This window comes from Arvicanthis niloticus, chromosome 3 (genome assembly GCF_011762505.2).
Source record: "Arvicanthis niloticus isolate mArvNil1 chromosome 3, mArvNil1.pat.X, whole genome shotgun sequence".
NCBI classification, from domain to species: Eukaryota; Metazoa; Chordata; class Mammalia; order Rodentia; family Muridae; genus Arvicanthis; species Arvicanthis niloticus.
This window is the reverse complement of record NC_047660.1, coordinates 79,538,228-79,556,143: the sequence shown is the minus strand read 5'-3', so window position 1 is coordinate 79,556,143 and position 17,916 is coordinate 79,538,228.

Here is a 17,916-nt window from a genome sequence, read left to right as displayed (position 1 = left end):
ACTCCACCTCCCCTGTGATGAGGCACGAGGCAGCCTAGTTGTTTCGCCCTGTGTGTCTAGGCACACACACCCCTCTCCAAACAAGTCACTTAGCATCTTCAGAAGCCCCTCGACATCTCACCTGTGTTAGAGATACACTTAATCCCATCTCTGAACAGTGTATGAGTTCCCCCACCACTTATAACAAAGTAAAGCAGCTTCTGTCCAAGCATATCCCTAATATAAAGAATGTAAGCGGCCTGACTTGGTTTTGAGTGCTTGGGCAGTGAGCAAAACTGTGTTCTCTAGTAGAGAAAATCCTCTATTTACCATCTTCCATCCATGAAAAATTGGTTGTGCATATGATTACAATGAAAGGTATTATGGGAAGGGATATGCATAATAGAAAAATGAGTTCACAGCCTAGACTGTCAACTAAAATAGAGAACACCTAGAAACCACCCCTCGTTCTCTTGAACTACCTAAAAGGAAGGCTGGAACAATGACTCAGGCCCTGGATGCTCCTGCCCTTGTGGCTGTCTTGATAGCATATCTCTCCTTGATCTATATTATCTCTTTGCTCCAAATAAAATTATCTTGCTTCTTTTGCAAATCTATGTGGGCCCTCACGTCCAATTCTTTGGCTAAGAGGCCAAGAACCTGGAAACACCCAACCCAGACCCTACCACTGGCAACAAAACAACTAGCTACACTACCACAGTAGTCCTAATCCATCTTTGGCCATGTTTTAGCCTCCAGTAAGCAGATGCTAAATACATGCTTTATCACAGAGCCACACCCACCCTCAAGCCTCTTTTATGAGAACAGTAATCCCACTCAGGAGGGCTCTACTCTCAGGAACTAAGGGTCCCAAAGGCCCAGTCTTATGTCACTGTTACCTTGTCAATTAGGAGCTCAACATTCAAATCGGGGTGAGGGGTAACAGATATTAGGTCTGTGCAGTAAACTTATTTTTATTAGTGTGAAACACAAAAGAAACAACCTTGATGTCTGAATGAAAGAAAGAAAAAGGAAAGGAGAGGCTCTGACTCCGAGGAATGTCAGAGGAAAAGTTTACTATTGATGTGTGAGAGCAGAGCGAGGCAGACACATCTGAGAGAGTCCAGAGTGGTCCCAATCCTGTCTGAACCATGTGGGAGAGGGGGATGGGAAGGGAGAGAGGGAAACCAAGTACAGCAGCCTGGAGGCCAAAGGTACAAAAAGGGACAGGTAGCCAAATGTCTGGATTTTATATGGAAGAGCCTTTGGGGAAGGGCAGGTCAGCCCCTGAACTGGAGGGTTCCAGGTAGAGGGGTGGACCAGCCATACCCTACCAGAACAGGAACTGAGGGATGTTGGGAAAACCTGGAGGCCAGGTCCACTTTGATATGTTAAATAGGCACCTCAGCCTTTTGTCCTGGGTTTGAAACTTAACAATGTTTATCAACAGAGACTTTGCTGAGAACACACTGTGGAGAAGCTAACCAGGTAAAGACACAAATTCAGCAGATTTGTCTGCTTCCATAAGGCAGTGTGACAAGGACAATGACAAACAATCTTTCCCTAGCATAAAATGAAAGACTCTGAAGTCTACTTGGTTGTTATGTTGTCTGCTTATAAAGCCAAGCAGATGTGAGTAAAGCTGCCCAGTGAATACCATCTACCTACCATCACGTCCATTACTGCCCCTTGAGAGCCCTACTTCCCCAACACACAGGGTCTGCTTCATTTTTTGCTTTCTGAGTCACAGTATGTTCTACTTGAGAATGACAGCTGATGGAGAACAGACCTTTAGGACTGAAAGAAGAAAGATCATTGCCGTGCTGATTAACTAACCTTTACCGCTAAAGATAACTATCAAACTTCTGATTGGCTAGTGAAAAATAAACGGAAGAGCCTTAGCATCTTGTGACATAAAAGAAAGAAAAAATTAAGATTGTAACAAGCCAGTAAATGGAGCCAGCCATCTATCGAAGATGGAGCTGGAAATACAATTATGTTTTGGGTCTTTGAAGATTCCTGGCAACATCTAGGGGGCTCCGGTGTGAGCCCATTCCTGCCAGGATGCACTTTGCTCTTTGCTTTTTATGTAGCTCAGGTTAAGACCATGAAAAACAAACAACGGACTTTTAACCTGGCATCCGATTCCCCTTGGGAGGAAATTCCTGTACTTGGTTTCAGCGCCTCTGTTTGGAGTGTGTTTTCTGGAATTTTAATTTTTAAATCTCTTAGGACTTCCCTTGACTTTTAAGAAAATTACTTGTCTTTTCTAGCCTTACAGACTCAAAAGCTGCAGCTGTTAAAGGTCTGTCTGTGACTAAGGAAACGGGCATGAATGGTAAGGAAATTGTGGCGAGTAAAATTCTGTTTTCCTTCCTTCCATGCAGGCTGCGTGTAGGTTTAAAATGATGACCTTTTTATGGGGTTTTATGCGAAGCTGTCTTCAGACACACCGGAAAAGCATATCGGATCCCATTACAGATGGTTGTGAGGCCACTATGTAGTTGCTGGGAATTGAACTCAGGACCTCTGGAAGAGCAGTCAGTGCTCTTAACCACTGAGCCATCTCTCCAGCCCCATTAATTCTCTTTATTTTGTTTGTATGAGTGTTTTGGTCCCATGTCCCTCTGCACACCACATGAATGCTGCTTGTAATATTTTATATGAGAAAAGAAAGCACATTGCAGGGTTGGAGGAAATGGCTTAGTGGAGTAAAGTGCCTGCCGCACAAACATGAGGTCCTTGGGTTGGATGTTCAGCACCCTGGTAAGTTAGAGACAAAGACAGGCAGAACTCCAAAGCTAGCCAGCCAGCCTAGCCTGATCAATGAGATCCATGTTCAGTGGAGAGCTGGTCTCAAAAGAAAGGTAGAAGGCAATCCATGAAGACCCTGGCTGTCAGCCTCTGACTTCTGTCGCACATGCGCACACGCACACGTGCACGCACACCTACACACACACATCTGTACAAACATGAGCATACACACTCAGCACATGCATATGCACCAACAATACAGCACATTATAAAAGTACACGTGTGACGAGAGCATGTGCTGGATGCATGGACGTGTGTGGAGAACAGAAACTATACCAGGATCACAGGTTGCTGGTTAGTGACTTCTTTTCTTTTTTTGTTTGTTTGTTTGTTTTGTTTTGTTTTGTTTTTCGAGACAGGGTTTCTCTGTGTAGCCCTGGCTGTCCTGGAATTCACTTTGTAGACCAGGCTGGCCTCTAACTCAGAGATCCGCCTGCCTCTGCCTCCCAAGTGCACCACCACCGCCCGGCGGTTAGTGACTTCTTAATGTCCTTATGTTTTACACTTTTGAACCTTATATATATTATCTTCACAATAGAAAATCCACTTTGAAACGGCAGCAAAGAAAGGCTGAGGAGGGAAGGGCTCTGTTAACTGGAGCAAAGGAGTGAGTGCAGGCTAGGTAATGATGGAACACGCCTTTAATCCTAGCACTAGGGAGGCAGAGGTGGGTCTCTGTAAGTTAAAGGCCAGCCTGGTCTACAGAGCGAGTTCCAGGACAGCCAGGGATATACATCCGGTTTTAGAAAACAAAACAAAACAACAACAACAAAAAAACCAAACAAACAAAAACCCGCAGGATAAGGAAAGGAGTGAAAAGAAAATGAGAACAGGAACCATCAAATAACTGATCTAATGTTTGAGATCCTCACTGACCCCATCCTTCTCCATCCCCCGAGCTCCTGGATTACAAGCATGCACCACCACACCTGGCTCAGAGTGGTTTCCTTCCTCCTTTCTTCCCTTCCTTTTTATAAAGATTCTTTTTGTTTGTTTTGTTTTATGCGTGTGGGTGTTTTGCTAGCATCTGTGCACCCCATGCATGCAGTACCCAAGGAGGCCAGAAGAGGGCGATGGATTCCTTGGGTACGGAGCTGCAGATGATTTGTAGCCATCTTTTCTCACACCCAAACTCAGGTCCTCTGCAATCAATTGGAAGAGCAATCATTGTACTTAACTGCAGAGATATTTCTTTAGCCCAGAGCACTTTTTCCTCTCCTCTCCTCTCCTCTCCTCTCCTCTCCTCTCCTCTCCTCTCCTCTCCTCTCCTCTCCTCTCCTCTCCTCTCCTCTCCTCTCCTCTCCTCCCTCCCCCCTCCCCTCCCCTCCTCTCTTTTCCTCTCCTCTTCTCTTTTCCTCTCCTCTTCTCTTTTCCCCTTCCCTTCTCCCTCTCGCTCCAGCCCCGCTCTTTTTTTTAAAAAATAGAAAATCAGATTTAGTTTTCCCAGCATAAGACTTTCTGTAATTTAGACAGAAACGCAGTCTCCTTATCCCACAGGAGGACCTGCCACCTCTCTAAGCTCTTGTTCTCACTTTTCCTTACTGGCTGATTATTCTTGGATCCCTTTCCAGCCTCAGGACCATGGGACTTAGCTGTTCCCTTGGCTCACATGACTCTTATCACAGATACAGTGTGTGTGTGTGTGTGTGTATACTCACATATGTGTGCAAGCCAGAGATCTATGTGAGGTGTCTTTCTCAATCATTCTCCACTTTTTGGGGAAGGGGTTTCCTGTATTCTAACCTGGCCTTGAACTTGCTTTACACCTGAGGTAGGTCTTGAACTCCCGATCCTCATTATAGGAGTGGGTCACAACACCTTCTATTTTACTTTTGAGACAGGGGTTTTCACTAAACCTGGAGTTCACCAGTTTAGCTGGGCAAGCTGGCCAGTAAGACCTAAGGATTCACATGTCTCCACCTTCCCATCTCAGGAATTGCAGACATGCACGCTTCTCCTTTCTGTATGGTTGCTGGGGATCCAAATTCAGGGCTTTATGCTTGCTTAGCAAGCATTTTACCCGCCAAGCCTTCTCCTAGGCCCCAGGAATCTGCATTTTAAATATAAACTCAACATGGTTCTTGTGCCCTCATATTTCAGACTCCCTAGGTGCTGATGAGTCTTTTTATGGGGGGTTGGAAGTAAATGAGAATTGGCCCAAGGCCCTTCCACATGCTAGGCAAGTGTTCTATACTGTATTACATGCACACCGTGCCTGTTGGTGAGTTTTGAAGATACAGGGTGTACAAAAACAACCTTCAGAATGATGCCTGGTGTCTTAGTCATGATTTCTATCACTGCAATGAAACAGCATAACCAAGAAGCAAGCTGGGGAGGAAAGGGTTTATTCAGCTTACACTTCCACATTGCTGTTCATCACCAAAGGAAGTCAGGACAGGAACCCACACAGGGCAGGAACCTGGAGGCAGGAGCTGATGCAGAGGCCATGGAGGGGTGCTGCTTATTGGCTCACTCATCCTGTTTTCTTATAGAGTCAGGACCACCTGCCCAGGGGATGGCACCACCCACAATGGGCTGGGTCCTTCCCCCCTTGATCACTAGTTGAGAAAATGCCTTACAGCTGGATCTCATGGAGGCATTTCCTCAACTGAAGCTCCTTTCTCTGTGATAACTCCAGCCTGTGTCAAGTTGACACACAAAACCAGCCATTACACCTGGAAATAGAGTAAGTTCCTTAGCTCGTGGGTATAGAAGACTAGGGCTGTGGAGTCTAAAGTTCCTCCAACAAAGGCCGAGATAGTCTCTGGGGCTCTGGACTGTGAGAGGAACTCCAACAAAGGCCGAGATAGTCTCTGGGGCTGTGGACTGTGAGAGGACGCCTGGTAAGGTTGAGCTAGGGCTTGAAACCCCAGAGACCCAGAAGGGAGGGTAGGAGCTTTGCCTGTTCCCAAGTCCAGGCTCCAGTGACATAGTCACAGAGCCCCATAGAGAGAATTGTAGCCATCAGTCACGTAGGGGCAGTGCACACAAGTCGCCCCCCTCATGTAGATGAGGCATCTCAGGCCAAGCCAATAGGAAGCACCTGCTGTCAGACCCAACCCATCCCAAAACTGTATATAAGATCCTATCCAGAGCCGGGCAGTGGTGGCGCACACCTTTAATCCCAGCCCTTGGGACGCAGGCAGATTTCTGAGTTTGAGGCCAGCCTGGTCTACAGAGTGAGTTCCAGGACAGCCAGGGCTACACAGAGAAACCCTGTCTCAAAAAACTTAAAAAAAAAAAAAAAAAAAAAAAAAAAAAAAAAAAAAAAAAGATCCTATCCAGAAGGAATAAAAGTTTGTGTGAGAATTACTCCATCTGTTGTCTGAGAGCTTCTGTCACAAGAACTGTAACACTGTCTAGGAAGAGACCACTCTCCAGAAGCTTTAGCCACCAGAACCTCTCCAGTACCCTGCTCACTCGATAGCCAGCCCTCCCTCCACAAGCTCAGCTCGGCTCAGTTCAGCACAGCTAGTACAGACACAGACCAACAATGGACACAATTAGGTAGGGAGATATTAGCCATTAATACTAAGTTAAAAACCCAGCATATGAATTAATTATCTCCTCTTTTAAGGACAGGCTTGAAGACTGGACCAGAAAGAGTTCTATAGCAAGTAGACTCAGACACCTGTCTTAGAGACGTACTGCCTGAGAACATATGCTGGGAAGGCCCACTGAGGAAAGACCAAAGGATAGGGGACCACTTTGAAGGTCTTTTGGATTTTAAGTGACAGTCTCTGGGCTTGTATCAGTTCCTATGCTGCATAGTCCATGGGGGGGGGTAGATGACACCAGAAAATGGGTTCAGGTCTAGCAAGTTGTATGAGGGCTGGCCATCCCCGTTGGAGCTGGTCATAGGTCAAAGTGGTTAGCTTAGGTTTATTCGATATTGTTTTAATATGTATCCCCACCTGGGAGGCTTAAACAGAAATCAGAACGTTAGGGAGCCTTCAGCAAGGACAAGTAGTGAGGTTCATTGCTTTGTGTGTGCGTGCCAGCCTTTCTTCTTTGTGCTTCCCTTTGAGAATCCTGCCCCGACTCCTGTGATTTCAGAGGCTGCTGGAGAAAGTGGCCCATCTCCCTTAAGAGTAATCCACCCTTAGAATCAGGCGTCGCAGAGATGTCCACCAGCAGAAGAGGCCTGAGATAAAGAGCACAGTGCTCCCATGATGTCCCTTGAGCTCTAGATCCAGAGAGACCTTAGACCTTCCAGTCTTCCAGTGAGGCTGCGGACCCCCTTACTGATCAGAAAGCTTCGGCTCATTTCTTGTCTTGCCACAGAAATGTCTGACTCAGCCACTGGCCTGGGATGTTTACTTTGCTATTGTTCCAAGTCTCGAACTAAAAAGGGCCTTTTGGCAGATGGTTGTTGGGAGCAGCAGTCAGTATGCGCCATTCCAAGATGGCGCTGGCATTGTGTCTTCCCAGTAGTAAACAAGTAACTGCCCTGGAGCCAGAGTTGTAAGGCTCGGTGTGGGTGCTAGGAAATGAACCTGGACCCTCTGCAAGAGCAGCCATCTTTCCAGCCCAGTGCTCTTAACTGCTGAGCCGGCTCTCCAGTCCCTACTTCTTTATCTCTAATCTGAGTTTATACAGGCAAACCAGCGCCCCAGAGTTCCCTCAGCAGCTTTTCCCATACAATGCTTTGGATTCATCTGAACTTCATTATCTTTGGTCTTATTTACACTTAAGATGATTTCTTTTGATCCCCTGTTCAATATACATGCATGCTAAATACTAAGCTTGATTTTTGAGTCAGTACATTATAGGTTTGCGCAAGTCAGTGGAGACATCGAGGAGAATGTGAGCTGGTTTCTCACAGGCATGGAAGTGTGGAGACAGGCAGGCTAGTGTGAACACTGAATTGCTGGTCGGGGATGAAAGCCATACTATACTCCAGAACAGCACGTGAGAGTAACAGTGGGCTCATACCTGGGCTAGAATTGGTAGATGGCTTAGTGGTTAAGAGCATTGGCTGCTCTTCCAAAGGTTCTTAGTTCAATTCCCAGCAACCACATGGTGGCTCACAACCATCTGTAATGGGACCTGATCTCCTCTTCTGGCATGCAGGTATACACGTAGATAGAGCACTCAGATATATAAAATAAATAAAATCTTGGGGGGGGGGAAAGAGATATTTTTTCTTTTATCCTTTAAGTTTGAAACATTAATACAGGTCTGAGAGTCACATTACATATGATAAGTACAGGAATGCTGTTATTTCCTTCTCCTGTAACCTCTGCTTGTCCCTAGGCTCCTGTTGCTGACACATAACTCAACTCCCTCAAGGCAACCAGTCTCATTTCCTGGTTTGCACTTCGGTATATCTTTAAAAGACAACCAGACATATCTATGCTTCCCTTTCTTGCTTCTCCTTTTCACATTTTAAACATGTGCCGGGCGGTGGTGGCGCACGCCTTTAATCCCAGCACTCGGGAGGCAGAGGCAGGCGGATTTCTGAGTTCGAGGCCAGCCTGGTCTACAGCGTGAGTTCCAGGACAGCCAGGACGACACAGAGAAACCCTGTCTCGAAAAAACAAAACAAAAAAACAAAAAACCAAAACCAAAACCAAACAAACAAAAAAACAAAAACAAGCAAACAAAAAAACCCCATGCATTCTTTAGCATTCTTCTTTGTTACTTAAAAGGATATACCCTGCCCAGGAGGTGATGTAACATGCCTTTACACTCAGAGACAGAGGTGGGTGGATCTCTGTGAGTTTGAGGCCAGCCTGGTCTACAGGGTGAGTTCAAACAAACAAACAAACAAAAACAAAGAGTGGACACCTTGGACATCACCCATTGTCAGTTCATAGAGACACTTGATTCTTTTCTTTTCTTTTTTTTTTTTGTACAGTTATGTAATGTTCTACCATGGGGCTGTTCTAGAATTTACTCAATCATGCCACGCTTGGACATTTAGATTTTTTTTTTTTTTTGAAATTTTACAGTTATGCTCCAGTGAATATTCTTATACATAAAGATTTGTGTGTGTGGGTTGGTATTGGAACTTGAAACTAGTCCTCATGCATGCAAGACAAGCACTTAGCCACAGGACCAGTCCTGCATAAGATTTCTGTCCATTAGAAACGCCTTTTTAGAAGAAATCCCCCAGAAGTCGTATTGGCGAATCAGAAGTTGAACACATGCCATTTTGTTAAATGTTTTTAGATTTCCTCTTCATGCGTGTCTAGCAGACCGTATGCCACTACCCGTGTATGAGAGTGCCGGTTTCCTACAGTCTTGCCAGTTAAAGGTTTTCAGTCAGTTTGGGTGAAAGTTGTAAGGCTTAGGTGAAGCATCATTTTCTTTTTTGATTTATTTTTTATTTTATATATGTTGGTGTTTTGCTTGCATGTTTGTCTGTGGGAGGGTGTCAGATCCCCTGGAACTGGAGTTACACACAGTTGTGAGCAACCATGTGAGTGCTGGAAATCGAACCTGGGTCCTCTGGAAGAACAGCTAGTCCTCTTAACCACTGAGCCATCTCTCCAGCCTCCACCTACATTTTGTAAAAAGCCCTTTGGTACAGAAGTTTCTGCGGGAGTTTTGATGGGAATTGTGCTACATTTTCACATCCTTTTGTGGACGATTGACCCTTGGTCATATTGAATTTCTAGTGTCTAGACATAGTCGATCCCCAGGGTTACTTAAATTCTTCCTTAGTCCTTTGTAGTGTTTAGTAGATTCTTTACAGGGCTTTGTAGAATTAGACTTAAGTGTTCGCCCGAAGGAGATTGTTTGCTTTTATGTTTTATTAGTCCCTTGACCTGGAGATCAAGCTCAGGGCCCCAGATATGCTACATGTATGCTCTACATCTAAGCTACCTGCCTTTTCTTTCACATATTATTTATTTATATTTAATTTATATTATTTGTTATCATTATCGTTATTACTATTACTGCTATTTTGTTTTTCAGGACAGGTTTTTTTTTTTTTTTTTTTTTTTTTTTTTTTTTCTGCATAGCTCTGGCTGTCCTGGAACTTGCTCTATAGACCAAGCTTGCCTTGAACTCAAAGATCTGCCTGCCTCAGCCTGCTGAGAGCTGGGATTAAAGGTGGCACATGCTACTGTCACCTGGGTTCTCATGTCATCCAGGCTGCCCTTGAACTCTGTGTGTAGCTGAGGTTGACCTTCAGTTCCCATCCTCCTGCCTCTACCTTTTGTCTAACTTCTAACTTTGTATCAGGGTAGTATTAGCCTCACCCCATGGATTTTCTGAAGCATCTGTGTAGAACTCTCCCAGCAGCATGGCAGGCAGGCACCACCACCTGCACCTTAGCCTTCTCTGCTTTTACAGCTCTAAGTAGGATGTGCCAGGGAAGACTCTGTGCCTGAGGTTTTCCCTTTCAAAGATCTAAAACTATTGCTTCAGGACTACAGGTTTATACATTTTATTGATAATTTCTCAAACAATCTGATTTGAGTTGGCTCCTTTTCTCTAGTTCCTGCTGATCTTTATTACTGTCTTGCTGTTACTTCTGAATGCATGCTCTTTCTTTTCCCTCCCTCCCTCCCTCCTTCTTTCCTTCCTTCTTCTTTTTGAGACAGGGTCTTCTCTGTGTAGCCCTGGCTATCCTGGAACTCACTCTATAGACCAGGCTGGCCTGTGAACTTAGAGATCTGTCTGCCTTTGCCTCCCAAGTGCTGGCACTAAAGATGTGTGCCACCACCGTGTAGTCCTTTTTAGTTTCTTTTTGTCCTTATTTGAGACAGGATCTCACAATGCTGGCATTGGCTGTCCTGGAACTCACTGTGTTGAAAGGCTGGCTTCAAATCACAGCGATCCATATACTTCTGTCTCTGTGCCTAGCATTGCCCCTTGAATTTGTGTTGCTTTTGACAATGCTGGAGACTGAACCAAGGACCTTGCACATCCCAGGCAAGCACTCTGCCACTGAGCTATAGTCTCTGTCCTCTTAACGGCAACTTTCTTAAGGTAAAAGGTTGCATTATTATCTTGAGAACTCTCTTAGTAAAAATGTCATCAGCCTGGGGTGTGGTTCTCTTAAGTATTCTGTGGTTGCCTCTCATAAAATTTGCTGTATCTTATTTTCACTTTTAATCAGTTTGAAGTATATTCTAGCTTCTTTTGAGGCTTCCTCTTTGACTTATCAACATTTGGATGGTGTTTACTTCCTGGGTATCTGGGAAGACTTCCAGATATCTTTCTGTTACTGATTTCAGTTAAGTGTTTCAAAGAAGTTGGAGTCTCCAAGACTGTTCTCAGAGGCAGTGACTTAGGTTTGATTATTTCTCCTCACAAGAAGTAGAAAAGCTGGTATTCTCATAATTAGACTTTCTACCACAACAAACAAACAAACAACAACAAAACCTTAAAAAAAAAAAAAAAACAAATAAACAAGGAGAGGAAGGGGAAGAGAAAGGAGTAGGCTAGTAACCAACCATGGAGGAAGTCCTGGGTAGCTACTTACCAAAAGGTTAGATATTGGGTAACAATTCTAATTGTGTGGGCATCTAGTTAATTGAACAGTTCCAAATATATAAGTCTATCCAGATAATCTTTAAGCATTAAGAGCTTCATTTCTACCGAGTACTGCGGTCACAGCAGGAATGGTCTGGGCTCAGCCGAGCATTGTGGACAGCGTGGTGGATTGGCAGAGCCAGCCACCACACTGGCTTCTCCTGGGTGCCAGGGCAGTGTTTTTAAATAGCAGGAGCCGGGTCAGAGCTGAGGAGCAGTGAGAACATGGTGGTTCCCCAGGAACAAGCAGGACCGGGCACTGTTTTCTAAATATCACCCCCACACTACCCCTTCGTCCCCCAGGTTTCAGCACCTCTACAGATGCCCCTGTTACAGTGTAGTCTAAACCACCACCTGACACCACGTAGTTTACAGATCTTATCTATCATGATCCTACACCGGGAATACAAAAGTCCTTTTATCAGGCAGGATACTGTAAGTGCTCAGAAGTTATCTATCTCCTAACAAGCCTTCAAGGGCTGGTTTCTTTGGAACATGCAGGGCTTGAATACTTGAAACTTTCCGAGTTAACCTTTACATCGTATGTTTAATTCCATTCTGTGCAGAAAATGTACCTGGTAGTGTTTCCGTCCTTATCGGTTTGTTAGCTTTTATTACCCAGAATACAAGCACTTGAGATAACGTCCGTGTGTGGGGTGGGGGAGAGGTGTGATTCAGCAGTAGGAAGCATTTTCCTGAGGTACAGGAGACCCTGGGTTTGATACTGGCAACCTCAACCCCCCCCCCCACACACACACAATGGGAGGTGTGCTCTGCTTTTGTATTGCAGATGTAACAACTATATTTGGTGGTGTTCTGTTCTGCACAAGTTGCAGCGTTTTTGTTTATTTTTGGGTTTGGTCTTTTGAGACAGGGAACGAGTCTCAGTTATTCTTAATTAGGTTGATTTTATTCTATATTGGCAGGGATCCATGGATATAAGCACAAGCTCTCCCTTTAAGTACACTAAGATGCTATAGTGTATTAATACGTTTCCTAGGACTAAGCCAATCTTACGTTTCTAGAAAAAACCTATCCTGTGTTAATTTGTTATAATGGTGTTGGGTTCTGTTAGCTAATATTTTATTTGGTATTTTGCATCAATATTCTTTACTTATAATGGGTAAGATTTTCCTTGCTTTTCTTGCTGCATAAAATAATTTAGAGGTGTGCCTTTTCTCTTTCAGCATTCTAGAATAATTTATGGTGTAGAACTTAAACCTTTAAACTTGGAGAGTTAGGGAACTCATTTGGGGCTGGTGCTTTCATGTGAAATAGGTGTTTATTTAATAAAGTTCTGTTTCTTCTATAAGAATTAGGTATTCAAAATTTCTATTTCTAGGCTAGGTGTAGTTCTGGTCCAGCCAAGGTTAGAGAGTTAGGTCAAGTCTCAGACAATTACAACAAAAGAAAAGAAAAAAAAAAAGAAAACAAAACCAACCAACAAAACCCAACTAGCTCTGAAGAAAACAAACGTTGTAAACATGGAATTTTTAAAAATTTATTTATTTATTATTTTATGTGCATTGTTGTTTTGTCTGCATGTATGTCTATATGAGGGTATCAAATCCTCTGGAACATAAGTTACAGATAGTTGTGAACTTCCATATGAGTGCTGGGAACTGACCTGGGGTCTTCTGGAAGAACAGCCAGTGCTCTTAACCTCTGAGGCATATCTCCAACCTGTAAACCTGGGAGTCTTTAAAAGCTATTCATTTTTATTTCATGCATACTAATGTGCACCACATGCATGCCTAGTTTTTTGGGGGGCCAGAAAAGGGCTTCAGACTCCCTAGAACTGCTGTTACAGACCCATATAAGCTGCCATGTGTGTGCTGGGAGCTGAACTCAGGGCTCCTCTGCAAGAGCAACATGTCGGCCCTAACCCTGAGCCAGGTCCCTAGCTTCCTAGGAAGTTTGTTTGTTTGTTTGGTTTCTGTTTTTTAGATTTATTTATTATGTATACAGTGTTCTGCATCCACATGTACCTTCAGGCCAGAAGAGGTGTGAGATCATGAGCCACCATATAATTGTTGGGGTTTGAACTCAGGATCTCTGGAAGAGCAGTCAGTATTCTTAACCTCTGAGCCATCTCTCCAGTTCCCTTGAAAGCTTTTTAAAGGCAATTTCCACCCTAGATTTTCAAATGTATTTGTTTAAAGGCTTGGAAAACAGTAGCTTTTTGTTTTTCGTTTAAAAATTTATCCCCCCTCCCTCCCTCTCCTTCGCCCCCCCCCCCCGCTCACCCCCCCCCGTATGTATGTATGTGTGCTCGCACACAGGTACACTTTTTTTTCCATAGCACATGTGCTACTCAGTGCATCTACATCTCTGTATCTGGCTTTCTATGTGGGCTATGATGACTGGCTGAGAAAGAATCTTCTTACTATTTTGTGCAGTCTAGATTTGAACTCTTGAGTTCAGACAATCCACCCACCTCAGCCTCCTAAGCAGTTGGGACTAAGCCCCAGCACCAGATAAAAATAGTCTGTTACCAGGCAGAGAGCCTAATATATTTACATCCCAGAACATGTGAGGAAGGCAGATGATCAAAAGTCTTGGGCAGTTTGGGCCACATCACAAAATCCCATCTCAAAAAAAAAAAAATCCTTTATGAATTTATTTTTTTCTAACTTTCTTGTATAAGTAGCTCTATTTTTCTAGTCTTTCTTTTTTTTTTTTTAGAATTATTTATTTATTTTATGTAGGTGAGTACACTGTAGCTATCTTCAGACATGCCAGAATAAGGCATCAGTTGTCATTACAGATGTGTTTGTGAGCCACCATGTGGTTGCTGGGAATTGAACTCAGGACCTCTGGAAAAGCAGTCAGTGCTCTTAACTTCTGAGCCATCTCTCCAGTCCCTTTCTAGTCATTCTAGACACTCTTTGTTGTTGTTGTTGTTTTTGTTTTCTTTTCTTTTTTTTTTTTTTTTTGGTTTTTTGAGACAGGGTTTCTCTGTGTAGCCCTGGCTGTCCTGGAACTCACTCTGTAGACCAGGCTGTCCTCGAACTCAGAAATCCGCCTGCCTCTGCCTCCCAAGTGCTGGGATTAAAGGCATGTGCCACCACCGACCGGCCCACTCTTTGTTGTTATTTTGTTTTGTTTTGAGACTGGGTTTCATGGAGCCGAGTCTGTCATCAAATTTGTTTTGCAGCTGAGGCTAGCCCTGTACTTATGACCTCCTGCTCCCACCTCCCAAGTGCTGGGTTCACAGGCATGTTCTGAGACGCCCAGCTCCCAGCCGCTCTTTTTAATTTCATCTGTATCATTTCTATTCTTTCTCGTATTTGTTACTTTTATTTTTATAATTTCTATTCTTGTTCATATTTGTTGCTTGTACTGTCTATAATTCTTTCTTAGCTTCTTGGGTTACAAGTAGACCTGACAGCTCTCAACTAACAATTGTGATGAGTGTAACAAATTGTGGGGCAACTAAGAGAGGAAAAGTAGCAAAAACTGGTTTGACATTTCTCACAAACAAGACAGAACAAGATGTCATGGGCTTAAATAACACATATAACATATAAGATTTGTTTACTTTGTGCACAATGGCCTAGTGCTGTTCGATGGTTTTCCGTGTCTTTCCCTACCGTTTTCCCCAACTAATTTTGTGGTGGGGGAGGGGATTTGCAGTACTAGAGATTGACCCTGGGTTCTCTTGGATGCTTGGCTCCAGTTCCCATTGGTTACCTTACAAATTCACTGAACGCCTGTCATATTGTGCTGGGAAATGTATGGGCATCATGCTGTTTAGTCTTTACTGCAAGGCAGTCCTTGTTAATCTGTGTACATGAGACCTAATGAAATGCATTTTACAGCTGTTGAGTATAAATGTTGCAAGAACAATTGTCTTAGTTAAGGTTTCCATTGCTGTGAAGATACACCATGACCAAGGCAAGTCTTATAAAGGACAACATTTAATTGGGGCTGGCTTACAGTTTCAGAAGTTCAATCCATTGTCATCATGGCAGGAAGCATAGTAGCAGCCAGGGAGACATGGTGTTGGAAGAGCTGAGAGTTCTACATCTTGATCCTAAGGCAGCCAGGAGAGAGAGTCTCTTCACACTGGAGGAGCTTGCATAGGACCTCAAGGCCCCACGCCCTGTGACACACTTCCTTCAACAAGACCACACCCACTCCAACAAGACCACACCTCTCAATAGTGCCTCTTCCCATGGGCCAAGCATATTCAAACCACCAGGACAATATAAAAAGATTTTCTTTTCCTTAACTCATTTGAAAATATGAAGTCAACTCATGCCTTAGTCACCACCAAACACTCCACAGTACAGGCATGATAACAAGAAAACCAACACCACTCTCATTCATATTCTGCCTTCCCTTCTGTCTACTGCAGTCTCTAAGTCTGCCTTCCTTGCCACCCTTTTCTCTCTCAGAGGCACTGCCCATCCAGATGCTGCCCCATCCTTCTCTGTAACCCATGTTCCCATATGCCAAGCTTTTTGTTTCAGTTTGGTTTGGTTTGGTTTTTCGAGATAGGGTTTCTCTATGTGGCCCTGGCTGTCCTGGGACTCAGGCAGCAGACCAGGTTGGCCTTGAACTCAGAGATCTGCTTGCCTCTGCCTCCCGAGTGCTGGGATTAAAGGCAAGTACCACCGCTGCCTGGCACACCAAGCCTTTTTTTTTTTTTTTTTTTAACTGTGTTAAAAATAATAAAAGCAAAGAGCTAAGGCTACAGCTCAGCACAGAATGTTTGTCTCCTCTTCTTGCAGCCCTGTGTGCAATCCCCAAAATTGCTAAAAAAAAAAAAAAAAAAAAAAAAAAAAAAAAAAAAAAAATGAGATAGGACTTATGTACCACAAATCCAGTATTTACATGTATACAAGATAGCAGTTTCTAGTATTCTATGATAGCTAGTTTTACGTGTCCACTTGACTACATCATTTATGATGTCAGGATATTGGGGCTAAACACCATCTAGTTACTTCTGTAAAGATATGTTTGGTTTGTTCTTTAAGGTCTATATCCTTGTAGGAAGGACAGGAGGATGGGGGCAGTGGCTGGGGTGGGGGTGGGGGATAGTGTGTGGGGTGCAGATTCCATTGATCAGGATCCCCTCTGGTTTATCCACTTCCCAAAGGCTCCACCATTGAATGCCATCACTCTGGGACTGGGTTTTACATATGAATTCTTGGAATTGGGGTGGCCATAAAATTAAAAGGCAAGCATTCAGAAGTAAAGAGGAAAGTATGGTCACATGTTTATCACATACAGCCTGGCCTACATCACTGTGGGATTCCACCTTTCAACAGGGCCACTGCAGTGCTGATTTTGGAACTCCTAAAAGAGAGGCTGAAAACTTGCTTCCAAGTCTGTGGCTCAGCAGGGGTTTGGCAGAGGAGCCAGGCTCAGAGCCATGACTATCTGCTGGCTCAGTGTACACATGTGTGTGTGGTGTTGCGTGTACATGGGTATGTGGAGGTAACAGAGCCTCATCATTCTATTTGTCAACTGCTCTTTACTGAGTGTATGTGGGTTCACACACACCAGTGCACATGTGCGCAGCCCGTGTGTTCATGCCATGGTGTTTGTGTTCAGGTCAGAGGATAACTCATGTGAACAAGTTCTCTTCTTCCTACCATGTGTGTCTCCAGGGATCAAACTCAGGTTGTCTGGTTTGGTGGTAGGTACTTCTATCCAGTGAGCCATATCACCAGCCCTTTCACCTTAGTTTTGAAACAGGTTTCCCCACCAAACTTGGAGGTCACCAATTCAGCTAGGCTGGCTGGCCAGTGAGCTTGAGGGATCTCCTGTTTCAGCTTCTATGCAAACCCCAACTCGCAATGGGATTACAGACAGGTCCTTCTCTCTGTATTGGCTCCTGCATTTGCTGCAGCAGGTACTTTACCAACTGAACTACCTCTGGCCCCATCCTGTCCTTATTTGTTAGTTTCTGATGTCGCAAATGGGGCATAACCTGCTTTGTCATTTAATCTACTGAAATTACCTTGTTGTAAATGTCAGTTAAAGCAGATGGTCCCCTCAGCCATCCTAGGGGTGTGATCTGGTTCCTAAATGTTAGGGATTTTTACAACAGACAGAAGATGGCAATAAGCTTTTTAGTTTTCAGAGTTCTTTTGTGAGGGGTTCTTTTGTGGGACTCACTCAGTAAAGCTGTTGATACCAGCGGGCCTGCCAAGGCCCATTAGCATTGAAGGAAGAGACCGAGAAAATAAGAAACTGAAAAAAGGGTGACCCTCACGGGGTTGGGTGTCTCCGTGACTCCAGTAGTTGCCGACACTGCCCTGTGTGCGTGCAACAGGAGACAGAAAATTAATACTAGGCTAAGCCAAGTTTTGTCTAGTTTGGGGGCTGGGAGAACGAAGTCAGTAAGTCATTGATTATCTCCATGAGTTGGATTTCACATCACGTAAACGAACTACCTCACCCTTCCTGTTTCAGAGTTCCTGGTCGGTGCTGTGCGCTGGGTTTGGTAGTGGGAGGCTTATGTCGTTTGTGTGATGTGTGATAAGATGCAAGCGAAGAAAGCTGCTATTAACACTGATTAACCCGGACGCTGACCACCAGCACACACAGTCATTGTTCCCACCAGAACTCTTTCCCGACCGGCTTTGTCTAGCTGGCTTTAGGAGAGACAAATGCCATTAC